Below are 17,988 nucleotides of genomic sequence, written 5' to 3'. Positions count from 1 at the left end.
CTTTATACCTTCCCTCATGTAGCCATCATCAGGACCATCATCAGCAGAATCTCTATTGCAGATATCTTTGTTCTGTCCACTTTCATCAGATTTTACAACCTGGACATCCCTGCTCTTCAAGCATGGGTGTTGTCAGTCTAAAATGTCTAAAAGTCTAAAATTGTGTACCATGTAGTCAGGCTCCAACCACAGTCTGAGCTTCTAATTATGCCGCTGATCATGGGGCCCTCAAGCGAGCGCCCCTAAGCTGACGGCTCGCAGAACGGCTTTCGTTCTGCTCTCGTAGCATGGTGCTATTGGATTAAGTTCCCCATGTGTTTGTGATAAAACACATTGCGAGGAAAATGTATCGAAAGGGAACGTTAATGGTTACTCATGTAACCCTGGTTCCCTGAGATAACGGGAACGAGCATTGCATAGCTTGCCGTGGTACTACGATGCACAGCGAGTCATTCTATCCGCTCCTCAGTCGTAAGATTCTGACGGATGAAGATTCTGCATGGCTAATATAGGCAGCCAACCACACCCCTTTCGGTGGGCTGAAATGCCATTTGTCTGTGCACTTGCACAGATGTGAACCAATCAGGATTCAGGATTCTGAGAAAACTGAGTTTTCCCCATAAGCAATGCTCTTTCCCAATATCTCAGGGAATCAGGGTTACATGAGTAACCATAAACGATTTCCAAAGTCTGCTATAGCCTGTCAGAGATTAGTAATTATGTGATGATTATTGTTAGGAGTTATTGTTGTACTGTGCTGCACTGATCCCAAGAGAAAACCCCAGGAAATAACTAAAGAAGTTATCGTATTTTTTTCTATTTCACAGAAATCATTTATGGAGAACAATGCTCACAGGGGCACAACTGCTTGTTTTCTCTAGCAGTGGATGTTGATTACAAACTCCGAGTTAAAAACTGCTTTTGTGAATTCTATCCTCCACAAATTACAATATCATTATATTTCTGTAGCTGTTGGGTAACAAGAGAAAACAATATAACCACACTGAAATACATTCAGGCCAGTTTCAGGTAATAACTTTAAACAACAACAACAACAACAACAACAACAACAACAAAAAAAAACAAAAAAAAAAAACACTGAATTGAATTCAACTGTTAATGAGTGTTTTATTTTAAATGTCCTGAAAAGCCTTTAAGGACCATATAATAGACCTACCATTTTCCTGTACAGATGTGTTGGGTAAAATGTCTTTTTATTACTTTATATTAAATTTCACATTTCCCCAAAAGGTATAATACTCAAATCAGTAGGTCTATCAATAAACAGCAGGATTCCACCACATATAGAGTGACAACATACAGTTAAATGAACTACATTTTATCCATAAAATGAGCACAATGGTTCAAAAATGCTATACCATCAGAAGAGTCACATGTCTGAGCTTTATTTACAATAGACTTTTATTGAAATAGCCAGTCCAGACTGTTGCATGACATGGTTCATGTTAGTTCATAATAATATGATAATTAATGAGCATTAATATAAACAGTTTTTAAACATGTCCCGCCACTTTACCTGAAACTATTTAGCCTACTTTAAAATTTCAAGCTAAAGTGAGACAGTCACAGGACAATATAATTTAGTTTAAGATCATGTAGATTAAAGGTTTAATTTTGTTGAGTTATATTCTCTATAGAGGCTTAAGAAGGGCTTTCATATATTAGTGAAATTCCCATGTATTTTCTTAGATCAGTTAGGCTATTTGATCAAATCCACCATACTGATGTCATGCAAATGAAAACATTTCCACAATGGCAATACTAATCATTGCCTTTGACTTTCTCCTGATATTCAAAGACCAATCAGTCAGGAAACGTATTTGTTTCCCGCTTTACCTTACATCATGGTTCAATGCTTCCTCGTAATTTTATGACGTGTCATAGTTGATCATTTGATAGGCTACCTAAAACATTTAGCAAATATCGACGTGTGCAGCAGTGGCCAACAGAGGGAGTACAATAACCAGATGATTTTGCCTTTACCCTGATCAGCCATGGTGCTCTGACTCTGATCTGAAAAATGTGCAATAACCTCTCTGTTAAAAATCACTCACACTGTATCTGTGATCTTGAGCTTTGTGAATTTAATTTAAAATGAATACACAAACACTAAACAGATCACAGCAACTAATTCTATACGTGCATCATATTAATTGTAAGTCACAGGACTAAATCTTGAAAAGTTTTGAATGCATCCAAAGAACAGCAAATTTAGATTTATACTCCTAAAAAAAGTCACACTAAATTTCAGTTTCAGTAATTTCAGAAGTAAGTCATGCAGTGAAAATTGTCATTCATGCGTGTTAAGATAGTACTATCTGACTCGCACTATAGTAGCAGGCTACTAGTAGACCCCCATCACTAGTAGCCTACTATAGTGCGAGTCAGACTATAGTACTATAATCTTAACACGCATGAATGACAATATTGACTGCATGACTTACTACTGAAATTACTGGATAAAAAAACAATCCAGAAAAAAAAATCTGGTGTAAGAACTTTTATTTTTCCTGACAAACAGACTGGCCACATAACACGTCAGACAACGGACTCAATCGTGACTTTAGATTCTTTGCCAGTTTTTAGAAAAATATTGTAAAAAATATGCATCAATTTGATCAAAACGCAAATGAACTGTTCAGTGGAGGCAGTTCGCTGTGGACTCGTGCACGCTGATCCGTGTCGCGCGCGCCTCAGTCTCAGTCAGTCTCTCGCTCTCAGCGCGTGGAAGCAGCAGCAGTGCCGTCAGATGCAGCAGCACTGAAGAGCAACGACGGCCAGGGTTTCGCCATTCAGCTTCATTCACCTTTATTTTGCAGGATTATTCCGCCGAATCGCACCGAAGCTCGGAAGAGGCTTTATTCAGACCGGTAAGAGTCGTTCTTCATTCTTCAATGTTGCTGTTGTCTGTATTCGCTCCTTGTGTCCGTCCCAGTCCCTGATAGCGTCTGCTAGTTCCCATTCTTCTCATTTCATCAGACTGAGCTGAGCTCCATCACACTGTTTCCCCCTATCGAAGCATCAATAACATTTACGAGCCGCGTGTTTACTACATTTTGTCAACATTCTCTATATATTTTCTAAATTGCGCGCGTTTCACTTGAGACGGAATTCATATTATTACTTGTTGAAATACTTGTTGACACAGAATGATTATTATAAGCGGTTGTATGTTGAATATTGTATCAGTTTTGAAAGTTCAACGCGCAAATGTTTTGTTTTGGATACAGAGTTCACTGGAAAGAAAGCTACACAGACTCAATGAAGGACCTTATTTAGTGATAAGAAACGAAAGACGGTCACAAACAATAAGTTTCTCGGCTTTGATATGTTTTTGAAATTAGCTGAAGACAAGATACGTTGGTTAAATTCTGTTGAGAAGTGTTGAATGTCGTGACATTTGTGTAGTTTGTGTATTAATCGCTGGGGTTTCGCGAGCGTCAGATGGTTCTCTGTAGAAACGCCGATGCCCTTGATATCGTCATGTCACCTGGGCAACCGCTTCAGCACCATGGAGAGAGTTCGCGGCTCAACGCTACAAGAAACCAAAGTTATTTACTCTCGTCTGTTCGACCTCTCAGCGAGCTGATTATCAACTTTTGCATTATGTCTGTTTTTTTATTTATAAGCACGTTTCATATGACACTAATCTTATACCAAACAAACAAACACATATTTATTTTTATTTTTTATTTTTTTTCATTTACTATGAAATCAAAATGGACAATTCTTATTTTTTATGGAATATAGCAGTTTATTATAAATGTTTTATCTGTGCACATCAGCATTTTTTGGGTTTAAATTCATGTGCCCTTATAATCTTTAATCAAATAACTTCCCCTCCCTCTTGCAGTGACTTCTCTTCTCTTCTCTTCTCTTCTCTTCTCTTCTCTTCTCTTCTCTTCTCTTCTCTTCTCTTCTCTTCTCTTCTCTTCTCTTCTCTTCTCTTCTCTTCTCTTCTCTAATGACGTGTTTACCGGTGCGAGGACGGGGCAACCTGTCACTCACATGACATCACAGCAATAGCAAAACACAACGATCCAATCAATTCCTGATGGACAAAATCAAGTCCCGCCCTACATCTTTTCTTGTTCGAGAAGCCGTTTTACTCATACATTACAATAGAGAAGAAATGACTATCACCACTTCTGTTTCATGCTGACTTTAAATTAACATTCTAAATATGTGGCTAATGATTTATTTTAAATTACACTTTGTTTTGGTTCTCATATTTGGTTATCTCAATGAGTAGCCGATTCGTCTTGAGTAATGGTGCTGTCACATTTATTTACCTTTACACAGTGAAAGTAGCAAGTATCATTCTAAGTGCGTGTATTATGCATGTATGTTATGTTTATATCGTTCCTCGATCACTGCGCTGCGCTTCTCTCACTATTGTGCACTGAGCAGAAACCAGGAGTGGATTTTGAGCAGAGTGATTACAGAGCACTTTCAACGGGGAAGGCCAAATATCTGTCACTCCGCTCCACTCATATACGCTGTTCCAGTCCGTATTTCAGCCTGTGTGCTGCTTAGTTACGTGCAAAGCTTGATGCTTTCATTGGCTTCTTTTGGAAGCATTTTTGTTGACCGACAAGAAATACAAACCAGCTGGACAATTTCTGTCCAAAATGTAAATTGCTTGATTTTAATTACTTGCATGTTGAACCTTTGTGTAAAAGCAGTTGTAAGCACATTGCTTTATATGCAATGGTTTCCACTGAACAATTAATGCAACTGTAGTAATACAGCATGTAGTATCACAAAAGAAGCCAGTCTTCTGTTGAAATTGAGGATTAGAAATGGTTTGATTTCATTCAGATTGGAATATAAACAAAAGTCAGCCTGCAAATTTCTGTTGACCTATTAGTTACAGTGGGGGAAAGTGCTTAAGAAATCTTAAGGGGCCGTCATTGTTATGAGGCACTGAACTTGGAATGTGTTATAGTTATAACATTATTTTCCATTCTGGGTCAGTGAAGTACCTCAACAAGAACCGGTTTTGAAACGATAGCAAATTAGTTCTTTATGGATGGCCAAGCAAAATCAGGGCAAAATAACCAAATCCACACTTTAATCAGAGCTGGCAGTTGGACCTACAACAAAAAGCTGTGAAGATGAAGAAATAATGATATTTAATACTGACTTTATGAATGCTTGGCCAGCTATTTATTATGATACATGAATAATACTTGTAGTTAGGGGTGCAAAAAGCACAAGAGATTTGACTCCGGGCCCAAATCTGGTTCTGTCATCCCTCTTTTTTTTGAGGGATATGATTCACATTACAGTAAATATAATGTGAAGACTGATTTATTTATTTATAAGTGTATATATTTTTTAAATGTGTTGCTTTTAGTCTCACCAGGGCCTAAAATCCATGTATGAAGGTCATAATAGGTATAAATATAAACATGCAGTCAGATTAATGCAAACAAAAATTGACTGATGCATTAGATGAAGAAAAAGGAGATCCTTAAGTGAGATCCTTAAGTGTGCTATAAGAATGATGCAGTAGTCTGTTTTAAGCAATCTTCTTCCTGAAAGCCTCTGATCATAGTCATAGCATTTTTATTGCTGCTGTTTTTCTTTCAAAGGCACTGTATACCAAGAACGACATGCACTGATTGAAATGAACTGGTTGTGGAATTAGAGTATAATAGAAATATCATCCAAATACTTAGTTTGTCATGTGCCCATATGCTCCACGTGTTCTGTGTAACCCGTATTTGCTCCATTTGTAGCTTTCACTTAAAAAGATTGCACATGTTTCTCTGAAAGTAATTCATGGTAATAAGCATTCCCATCTGTATTGACTTCATTGCAGATTCATGAAAATGAAGCAAAGCCTCACTTTGTGATGATTTAATAGAATTATGCCAATACTATGGTTTAGATCTGAAAGATATTACAAAGCGTAAGAAAAACCTGGGAACATTCCCTGGCACATTCATATTGTTTACAAATCCAGTCATACTATAAAGAATGCCATACTGATGTCTTCCCTAAGTTGTGTTTTTTCCATCTATCAAAAGTGAGTCCAATTAGGCTCATGTGCAGATAATTCTTCTACAGTTGCTTTTCTCATTATCCTTTACTTGTAGCGGAGCAAAACAGAGATTGTAAAGATCAACTGAGGAAAATTATAGTCACAAGGTGTCCGTGTTGCACATGGCTGATATATTCTATATACACTGAACGAAATTATAAACGCAACACTTTTGTTTTTGCCCCCATTTTTCATGAGCTGAACTCAAAGATCTAAGACTTTTTCTATGTACACTAAAGGCCTATTTCTCTGAAATATTGTTCACAAATCTGTCTAAATCTGTGTAAGTGAGCACTTCTCCTTTGCCGAGATAATCCATCCACCTCACAGGTGTGGCATATCAAGATGCTGATTGGACAGCATGATTATTGCACAGGTGTGCCTTAGGCTGGCCACAATAAGAAGGCCACTCTAAAATGCCACTCTAAAATGTGCAGTTTTACTTGATTGTGGCCTGTGGAATGTTGGTCCACTCCTCTTCAATGGCTGTGCGAAGTTGCTGGATATTGGCAAGACCTGGAACACGCTGCCGTATACGCTGATCCAGAGCATCCTAAACATGCTCAATGGGTGACATGTCCGGTGAGTATTCCAGGAATTGTGTACAGATCCTTGCAACAAAGCCCGTGCATTATCATGCTGCAACATGAGGTGATGGTCGTGGATGAATGGCACAACAATGGGCCTCAGTATCTCATCACGGTATCTCTGTGCATTCAAAAAGCCATCAATAAAATGCACCTGTGTTCGTTGTCCATAACATACGCCTGCCCATACCATAACCCCACCGCCACCATGGGCCACTCGATCCACAACGTTGACATCAGCAAACCGCTCACCCACACGACGCCAGACGCCACATCTGCCATCTGCCCTGTACAGTGAAAACCGGGATTCATCCATGAAGAGAACACCTCTCCAAAGTGCCAGACGCCATTGAATGTGAGCATTTGCCCACTCAAGTCGGTTACGACGACGAACTGCAGTCAGATCGAGACCCAGATGAGGACAACGAGCATGCAGATGAGCTTCCTTGAGACGGTTTCTGACAGTTTGTGCAGAAATTCTTTGGTTATGCAAACCGGTTGTTGCAGCAGCTGTCCGGGTGGCTGGTCTCAGACGATCTTGGAGGTGAAGATGCTGGATGTGGAGGTCCTGGGCTGGTGTGGTTACACGTGGTCTGCGGTTGTGAGGCCGGTTGGATGTACTGCCAAATTCTCCTTTGGAGACGGCTTTTGGTAGAGAAATGAACATTCAATTCACGGGCAACAGCTCTGGTGGACATTCCTGCTGTCAGCATGCCAATTGCACGCTCCCTCAAAACTTGCGACATCTGTGGCATTGTGCTGTGTGCTAAATTTTAGAGTGGCCTTCTTATTGTGGCCAGCCTAAGGCACACCTGTGCAATAATCATGCTGTCTAATCAGCTGTCTAATATGCCACACCTGTGAGGTGGATGGATTATCTCGGCAAAGGAGAAGTGCTCACTAACACAGATTTAGACAGATTTGTGAACAATATTTGAGAGAAATAGGCCTTTTATGTACATAAGTCTTAGATCTTTGAGTTCAGCTTATGAAAAATGGGGGCAAAAACAAAAGTGTTTTTAATTTTGTTCAGTGTATATGTCTAATGCAAAGACATTCTGAATGCACGCCAGGCCATCCCAAATATGGGGTGGTCACACCAATTGCACGGACGGCCCTGCAGGCTTGCAATCTGTTTGACTATGTGTTTGAAGTATAACTGCTAAATCTTTTCTACTCTCATATGTTATGTCACACTTTCACTTACAGATTTAGAACACTGTGACGTTAATGCATGCTTTTCCTCAGCTGGCCCCCATGCCAGCTGTCTCCTCAGTTTAGCAGTACTAGGCGTTTTTATATTCATCTAATCTAGACCCCCTGTACTTTAACACATGATCATGACCGCTGTTGACGAGACAGTAATTGGCCCAATGTGCCGTGTCCGAATGGCTGTGGTCACACTTGTCTTCTGAAGCCACTGTATCTCACTGCATCTCAAAGCAGTAGTTATTAAAGCCTCCTTTGATGTTAGGATGTTTTTCTGGGACGGCTTTTCTGCCACAATAAGCTGCGTTATCCTCTGGAGGGGGGGCTGTGAGCCCCGAAGTAAAGCTTGGCAATAAATCAAGTTATAATTTAATTCATATGGAGATCCATGGAATAAAGCGAGCAGGAAATGCAATTTGCTGCCTTTCAGATCTCTGAATAAACATGGCTGGGTTAGTGCAGGACATGAGGAGCCGCTTCAGTGGGAGTCAAACTGGTGGGTCGCAAACCAAAAATGGGTTGCAGACTTGTTTACTGGTTACAAAAAAACAAAAAACTAAAATCTTTGTCAATGTTAGTTCACAGTGCATTAACTAATGTTAATAAATACAGCTTTTGATTTAAAAAACATATCAGTAAACGTTGAAATTAACATTAACACAGATTAATAAATGATGTAGAAGTGTTGTTCATTTTTAGTTCATGTTAACTAATGAAACCTTATTGTAAAGTGTTTGCTGTAGGGTTTACTTTTTGCTCAGAAATTGGTAGTAAATTTCACTCATTACAAACAAATTGTAAGTAACTGAATGAAAAGTATGCATGCATAAATGCATGAATAAATGCAAAGAACTAACTAGTTATGAAAGCAATATATATATATATATATATATATATATATATATATATATATATATATATATATATATATATATATATATATGAAGAGTTCAGATGCAAAAGCCTCTAAATGCCATCTGAAATTTTCTTATAAAATGATCATTTTTATCAAGCTTGTATATTTAAGTTCAGTAATTTCACTTAAATGACAATTAATAGGTAATCTTCATTTCCATTTAAGTGAAATTATTGAATTTAAATATACGAGCTTGATAAAAATGATCATTCTATAAGAAAATTTCAGATGGCATTTAGAGGCATTTTAGGTATTTGCCCCCTTGGTAAATATGATCAAAGATGGCTGTAAAAAATAAATCTGCATTGTTAATCCTTTTGATATTTTATTAAAATCTACAAAAATCGAACCTTTCATTGAAGTAAAAGAATTGAAAGTGGGGGGGAAATCACATTATGAAATAAAGGTTTTTCTCCAAAACACATTGGGAACCCATTTGGGTTTGCCCCCTTTTATTAAATACTTTTTGCAACCTCCTTTTTCCAAGATAACATGGCCCATTATAAGATTTCTAGCACAGGCTGTCAGGTTTTGATTTTTTATCTGTTGGTATTTGATCGAATCCATGATGCCACAATGAGAGAAAAGAAGAAGAAGAAAAAAAGAGCTTTTTGGCAGCAAACACTTAATATGGGTTTGGTTCATACAGGGATAAAAAAGTACCCCATGTGTAAAATTAAATACTCTGCTGTATCTTTAATGCTGTGGGCCTAATTTTCTGCCAGATGTCCTGGACATCTTGGATTCGATCAAATACCAACAGATAAAAAATCAAAACCTGACAGCCTCTGCTAGAAATCTTATAATGGGCCATGTCTGGATCTTCCAACAGGACAGTGATCCAAAAACAAACATCGAAATCAAAACAAAAATGGGTCACTGAGCACAAAACCAAGCATCTGCAATGGCCATCCCAGTCCCTGACTTGAACCCAATTGACAATGAGTGGGCTGAACTGAAGAGAAGAAGCGCCAACATGGATCTGGGAATCTGAAGGATCTGGAGAGATTCTGTATGGAGGAATGGTCTCTGATCTCTTGTCAGGTGTTCTCCAAACTCATCAGGCATTATAAGAGAAGACTCAGACCTGTTAGCTTGGAAAAAGGAGGTTGCAAAAAGTATTTGTTTTGGAAATAAACATTTAATAGGAGATTTAATAAATAAGATAGAATAAAAGGAATAAATAGAATAAATATTATATTATACATATATACACATTTGAGGAAATTGTGTCTACTTTTACACAATAAAGCAATTTTAATGTTGGGTTGCCAGTTGCCACTTGACGTTCATGTAAAATCTTATTTCTGAATTAAATCCAGTAAAGAATCACAGCTATACTAATTAAACGGCAATGAGGAGAAATGGGGAAATGTTTTTCTTTTTAAAGAGAGCTGTTTACAATAATTAACTGTGAATGACTGTATGTGCCTTCTATTCAACTAGCTTTTGTTGTAATTACACATTTTAAGTGCTAAAGTTAATTGTCCATGGGTGGCTTTTACAGTGTTTTTTCATTCTAGTTGATTTCTGAACGGCAGGGTCTGGCTGTTAAAATGGACGATTCTTTCCTCCATCTCTTGGGGTTTCATGTCAGTTAGAAAGTCAAGATTTTGGCGACTGCACAGGAATTTATTTATTTATTTTTTCAGGAGAGAGTGCTGCGTGACTTCAGCTATGCTACTTTGCCTTGAGAGGTGCATTTGCTTAGTCTCTCACTGACAGGGGTGCTATGGAAAAGGAACAGACCGTCTGTCTCCCCATTACCAGCCTGTGGCCAGAGAGATTATCATACACACACACACACACACACACACACACACACACACACACACACACACACACACACACACACACACACACACACACACACACACACACACACACACACACACACACACACACACACACACACACACACACACACACACACACACACACACACACACACACACACACACACACACACACACACACACACACACACACACACAAACCTCTGGCTGCAAACAGTGCAGCAGGCAGTGATGCAGAAGCCTTCAGGAATGGGGGTTAATGGTTTTTGCTGTGCGCGTCTCTCTCATTTGGTTATTCAATCCTTCCATTCTGCATGCTGCAAGAGGGCTGTGAAAGGGCCAAAAACATACTCATTATGGGTCTGCATCTACACTGTTGGGATTTTTTTTTTTTTGACATCATTATTTTCACTGTAAATATTGCCTCTTTCCTCTCTTTTTTTATTTTATTTTTATTCAGCATTCTGTTTGTAATGCTGTATTTTTACCGTTGTAGAATAATTTTTTTACCTGAAATCATTGCAGGCTATGTATTTTCTGTCATTACATTCTTGTTAGGGCCAGAGCACCGATGGTGCCAAGACCGTATTGGAATTGCTCTGTTTTTAATTACTGTGTTTAGTTTTTTAGTTAGTTTTTATTTTGGCTGGGAAATTGGACTTTATTGAATTATATTTTCTTTTCTTTTGGTTAAGTAACATATTTGGTTACTCCGTGTTATATGGAGAAACTAAGCTCAGCCTAATGACTCTTAAGCCCAAAATATACTGCGTTTTTTTACACGTACGCTAGCGTATGCATATGTCGAATGCGTAACTTTTCAAAGTATATTCCATTTGATAGCGTGCACAAACACATGCTATCTAGAAAGTTTCATCTTTGTCCAGTATCTGCGCTATTTTTCTCCAGAAGTTATGACTGATAAAAATGTCTTTGTCTTCTTTTAAATTAATTTGTGGCTATCTCATAACTCCCTCACACAAGCACTTGTAAATGCGGACATCTGTTGTTGTTTCAGTCTCCGGTATTTTGTTGTTGTTGTTCATCTCTTTAGTTTCGTTGTCTACTGTGAAACTAACGACCTGGGCCAACTGATTAGTGCAAAACATATTTAAAACAAATTTAATGTGCATATGTGACACGCATATTATTCTGGTGATGAAATTTGCATCATGCACACTGGACGCGTACCCTCTCGTACGCGTAAAAACCGAAGTAGACTTTGTGCGATAAAGCTTGTATCCACCGCAGACTAAACAATAAAATGACTTACCCTCATGTTGTTCCAATCCTTTATTACTTTCTTTATACTTCTAATCTTTTTTATTGGCATTTAACAAGACAGTACATAATGGTACATTCAACGAAAATGTTTCAATTGAACAGAGCCCCTAAATGAACATTGTGTTGGGAAAGAGATGGAAGGAAAAATTATGTCAATTCTCTTGCGTTATCTTGCAAAAGTTTTGCATTCGTGTTCCTCCGAGAAACTTTGCATTCACTTGAGAAAAGTTTTTGCGAGAGAAAGCAAAATAATATTCGCAAGCATATATTTTTTCTTCACATTTAAGATCCGTACATTTAAACCCTATGATATAAATATAAATATAATACAGATATAAAACCAATTACCCACACCCCAAATTCAAGGGGAAGAAAAAAATACTGCATGATTTTCCTTCTCATTTGGAACATGCGCACACACGCATGCACACACACACACACACACACACACACACACACACACACACACACACACACACACACACACACACACACACACACACACACACACACACACACACACACACACACACACACACACACACACACACACACACACACACACAAAGACGTTTTGGAAAAAAAATTGGCCATAAAATGAAAGGTGTTTTGGACCCCATTGACTTTCATTGTATGGACCACAAAAAAAAAAAAATCTTCTTTTGGACAGGTTTGGACAGAATTCACACTAAAATGTTTTTTTAATGTGTATTTAGTTTGTGTTCCTTTTCTCCAGCTTCATTTGAAATACGAAGTCTTCCATGCTTGTGTTGTGGCAGCCACTGTCCTGACCTTGCACTGCATCATTGGACATGCATAGATTGAATAAGATACTATCTCTTCAGGCGGAGAGTATCAGATTGTGCTATTGCCTTGTTTTACATTAGGGCTTGGTTTTACTCCAGGTTTTAGAGCTTGAAACACAACTCAAATGATGTGGTTTGAGCTGATCTGGAAGATACAACACAAAGTGAAAAAGTGAGTTCATTCTAAGTGCACAGAACGTAGTGCTGGTTTATACATATATATTTGCGCTGATGCAGAAAATTATGACAACTAAGCAGCAGGATTTTAATATGCTATTTATAAGGAAATCTCCATTCGGTGAGACTGTATGGTGAAACACACACACAGTTGTGATCAATTCAAATGCTAAATGGGGCCACGAACAGTCACACCCTGTGTCCAAAGCCAACTTACATTGCTCTCCAGATTTTAGTATTTTTTTTTACTCTTTAAATGAACTAATAGACATGGATTAAATGTTTGCTTTGTCCTGGATCCAGAGTTACCAGTAAGATTCAAGTTCAAATGATGGCTGTAAATCTCTGACGACCTGAAATGATTTAGATGTTTTCCATGAAGGATAAATAGACAGTCACTGCACGATTGCACAGATATCCTAAGGTATGAAACCCTTTCAAAGATGGCTTTCATCTCCTCTGTCTCTGTCTTGTTCAAGGACAAAGGCTTGTAAAGGTGGGGGAGGGGAGACAATTGAGATATAAGAAGCGCTGGACCACTGACACGTGCACACCGTCGGCTTGTAACATACTTATACGTGAATGCAAATGCTTCTAGTTAAGGAAGTTACATAAATTCTCCCTCCAATTTCTCCATTTAGCAAGTATACACTGCAGGTAAAAATTTTAGGGGGCAGTAAGATTGTTTTTTGAAAGAAATTCATATTCAGCAAGGATGCATTAAATTGATCAAAAGTGACAGTAAAGCCAATTATAATGTTACAAAAGATTTCTATTTCAAATAAATGCTGTTCTTTTGAACTTTTTCTTGATCAGAGAATCCTGAAAAAAATGTAACAGTTTCCACAAAAATATTAAGCAACACAACTGTTTTCAACATTGATAATAATGAGAAGTGTTTCTTGAGCACAAAATTAGCATATTAGAATGATTTCTGAAGGATTATGTGACAGTAAAGACTAGAGTAATGAAGACTATTCATTATAAACAATATAACAAGAAACAAATATTGTCTGTTTTCTAATTATTATTTTTAGTAAAAATGGTATATGGTCGCTAGTGACCCGAGCTATGTAATAGTGCAAGTTTTATTTTTTCTGTGCAACAATAATTGAATCTCTGATGATTTAAAAAGTTCAATTCACCTTTATTCCTCAAGGAGGCAATATCTGATACACAACGATAATGTGACGTTTCACTCATAATTATGGCATGCATAACAAAAAGTATTCATAACAAAAGAATACAAGTATCATCAGCAAATATGAAATGGCTCGGCGATTTAATGTACTGTGCACAATCAAATATTAGTGCCACTTGATGGTGGATCTGGTGAAGAAGCTGTCAGCAATCAAAATATTGATTTTGGAGACGTTGAAAATGATAGTTTTGAGAATATGGTTGAGATCGCGAAAATAAGCCAGATGCTGAATGTACTGGGGAAAACAGCTCTAATGATGACAGTGACAATGGTAAAAAGTATCTGCTCAAGTCGAGCAAGTTCCAAAAGATATTGAATTATGTTTATTTTTTATTTTTTTATTGTTATTAATATATGTCAGGAGAGTTTTATTCTATTGCACCAGTTAGACACCCCTCCGTGTAAGATATTGATCCGGGTCGCTAAAGACCCGAATATGTAATAATGAATGGCAAAACATTCATGCATTTAAGGGTTAAAAAAATATTAAAATAGAAACCAGTTGTTTTAATTTGTAATAATATTTCACAATATTACTGTTTTAATAAATTTTTGATCAAATAAATCCAGCCTCGGCGAGCATAAGAGACTTTAGAAAATATTTCACGAGTCCGTCTGCCCATTCAGTCTTAATAGTTAATGGTAAACGAAGTTACGCTTGCTGTCCTCAAAGGAGGCTCAACCTCTCGAGCTCTGAGCTAAACCCCGTATAACGGTACCTTCCAGAGGAAGAATAAGAGAAATAGAGGAGGAGATGGGGAGGGGGAGGGACGCAGTGACTGCTGCTTATATACGCTCGTAATGATGTTTGACAGGGCTGAATGTATAGGCTCCTGCCAAACCTACATTTGGAACTTTTAATGGTGGTGTACTTGCTCAATAAAAACTTTAAAATTCATTATTATAAGTATCAAACTTCAGTGCTATGACATTGTAGAGGCCGCTGGTTATGTTATATCTCAGCCAGATAACTAGATTTTATGGCTCTGCAGCAGGTGTTGGGAGATGATGAAGACGGGTCTGTGAATAGCCCACAGCTCCACAGCACTGAGCTCCATGTTGGATGATGGGATTTCTCTAGACATTAATGGCCAGTAAGCAGAAAGGCTGTACTCTTTCTCTTCCAGCTGAACTGCTGACTGATCAGAAGAGTCTGTGGCTACGGTCTCAGTAAACACAGACAGCCTTTTGCATTGAACTCTCTAATGAAACAACGTCAGCACTGATAGTGTTGGAGCCGGGTACACCTCACAGTCGAAATCTCATCTCAGTTCCATTTCTCTTTCCTAGATTGCTTCGGGGATAGATCTAACCCGAAAGGGCCAGACGAATACCTAAAAGAGGGAACAAAGTGAGTCATCTGTAGACTGAAGCTCTAGTGTTTCTCTCTCTATCTCTGAGAGGGGCAATTGTTCGGGCACAGAGGTTTGGCACGCACACTAAATGTTGCATCAGGAACAAGTTTTTTTTTCTTTCTTCTGCATATGGAACAATACTTGACATTTAAACATTGTACCACTTCAGTCAACCCATGTCCTTAAACCTGATGACATGCACACTAGTCAGGGATGGCCAATGAGTCCTTCATGTCAGTTCCAACATCAAATTAAGTTATTCAATATGACATCAAACCGCCCATCCCTAGTGTCTTTTAATCTCAAATTATGAGTTTATTCTTTTTTGGACAAAAGGTTGAGCAAAATCTTCAGTAAGCCACCAGAGGCCAAAAAATTACGGTAACACTTTAGTTTATGGGTCCAATTCTCACTATTAACTAGTTGCTTATTAGCATACATATAACTAGGATATTTGCTGTTTATTAGTACTTATAAAGCACATATTAATGCTCTATTTTGCATGACCATATTCTACTCCCCTTAATCCTAGTTAAAAGTGAGAATTGGACACGTTATTCCACGGGAAAATAAAAAATTACATATTAATATTTAAATATTTAATATTCAATTAAAATGTAATAGCTTTTCACCTGAATCACCCCCCCCCCCCCCCCCCCCAAATTACTTTTGTAAAAAAGCTATTATATACTGTATAAATGTAGTTATTAGGTGCTTCATAATTCACATATGTAATTTTGTAATACAGTATAAATAGCGTGAGTAGTGTGTTTACATTGAAAAGTTCAAAAAGAAAAAGTGCACTTCAAATACCTAGATAATGCACTTAATTAATCGCAAAATTTAAGTTGGGAATGTTGGAAATTACATTAAAATGGCTTAAAAAATTAGTTGGATCTTGTATAACTTAAAAAATTATGTTAAAATGGCTTAACTTATTTTGATGAGTTGAAGTAATGTAAAAACACGTCATGACTTATTGATCGTGTCATTTTTTACAGTGAATGCTGGATGACAAAATAACCGCATAGACAGTACAGCACATCGTATAAGTGTATAGTATATAGTATGTTGTTCAGAACACAACTCACATAAGTGTCTTGCTCAGTTCTGGATATTAATTAACTTTTCATCATCCAATTAATTCCCATCCAACATTTTCACTTGTTGAAATTCCAATTTCACATGAAAATATCTCACATTGCTGCAGCGAAATGGATTGAGAATACCAATTCACTCTGACTTTACCATCATCACATCGTGCTTTCATATGATTAAATGTGGTATTTTCATGATGGATGAATAAACCGCATGTGATTTTAGGCAGAGAGCATCAATGAAAGGAAGAGATCAGAACCTAAAGGCCGATGTACACATGTACCTGCCATGGATCTGACACCTTCTCAACTGGGAATTGAACAGGTTGCTAAGCAACAAGCACAAGCCTCATTGGAAGGCTTGAATCTTAATTGGTCTGACTGGTCAGTCCTTTTTTATCTATTTTTATTTATTTTTGATGACAAGGTCACAGAAACACCAACAAAGAAAAACATGTTGGAGCTTCATAAATGAAACATGAGCAAACTTCCCTCGCTGTCCAATCCACCCCATCTATTTATATGGACACACTCACTCAGTTTTCCCTCAAGCATGAAAGAGCAGAAGCTGCAGCACCTGAGGACTACAGAGTGTGTTTTCCAATGCAATGAAGATCTCAGGTGTTCAGAGGGTTTAGGCTTGAGGGGCAGACCTCACTGCCGTTGTAATTTCACTCCTGAAGCATGCCTCATACAGAATGAAAACTCATTGTTGAAGTGACACTCACTTTTCCAACGTTATGATCATACAGATGGGAATGAGTTTTTATTAAAATGTGCTCAGATTTGGAATAAAAGAAATTCTGGAACCAAATAATTTGCATGACATTTAGATTCATTAACAGTTCTTGGACATCTTCATTCGAGTAACAGCGTTTGCTGTTTACGCTACTGAATCTACAGCACCACAGCAAAAGAAACGGTGTAAGCCAAGTCGTGAGCTTGTGACTGAATTGAATGTGATGAGAGAGAAAGAATGGGTTCTCTGAAAAAATAAAAGACAATAAATAGACAACACATCTCTCTGTTGTAGTTTCCTTGCTGGTTGCACACAACAACAAATGCAGAGAGAGAGACCATAGTGCTCTGTTTCATGACTAAATGGCTCTCGTGAGCCAATTTATTTTTAAATAAATTGGTTAAACACAGAGAGCAAGAAAACACTACACATTTAAAAGAAAATTCTAAGGATGAACACAGAACTGAGGAAACTGAGGGCTGAAATACACTGAGAATGATGATTAATGAAACAGGGAACAGGTGTAACTAATCAGAAGCCATGGTAACAAACGAGAACTCAAAACAGGCATGTTCGACTTGAAGCGGCATTGCGCAAATGATCGGTGTATGACATCAAAGTACAGCAAGAGAGATTAGAGAGCAGATTTGGTGCTCAAGAAACATTTCTTATTATTATCAATGTTGAAAACAGTTGTGCTGCTTAATATTTTTGGGGAAATTGTGGTAAATTTTTTCCGGATTCTTTGATG

The 17,988-nt window shown here is 37.7% G+C and overlaps 1 protein-coding gene across 3 annotated transcripts in view; it reads left to right on the top strand.

Moving 5' to 3' along the window:
• The first annotated feature begins 2,338 nt into the window (after positions 1 to 2,338).
• Positions 2,339 to 17,988, top strand: part of enox1 (ecto-NOX disulfide-thiol exchanger 1) — a 109,901-nt gene continuing 94,251 nt past the window's right edge. For 2 of the 3 annotated variants that reach the window (XM_082175049.1, XM_082175047.1), the window contains exon 1: positions 2,339 to 2,891. The gene's annotated coding sequence lies outside the window, so the exon portion shown is untranslated. Of the gene's footprint in view, positions 2,892 to 15,336; positions 15,398 to 17,988 lie in introns of all 3 variants that reach the window. The other variant, XM_082175048.1, reaches the window with a different exon arrangement.

Source organism: Leuciscus leuciscus, assembly GCF_965113295.1.
Source record: "Leuciscus leuciscus genome assembly, chromosome: 7".
NCBI classification, from domain to species: Eukaryota; Metazoa; Chordata; class Actinopteri; order Cypriniformes; family Leuciscidae; genus Leuciscus; species Leuciscus leuciscus.
The sequence above is the reverse complement of the archived record's forward strand: the minus strand, read 5'-3'. Positions and strand labels throughout refer to the sequence as shown.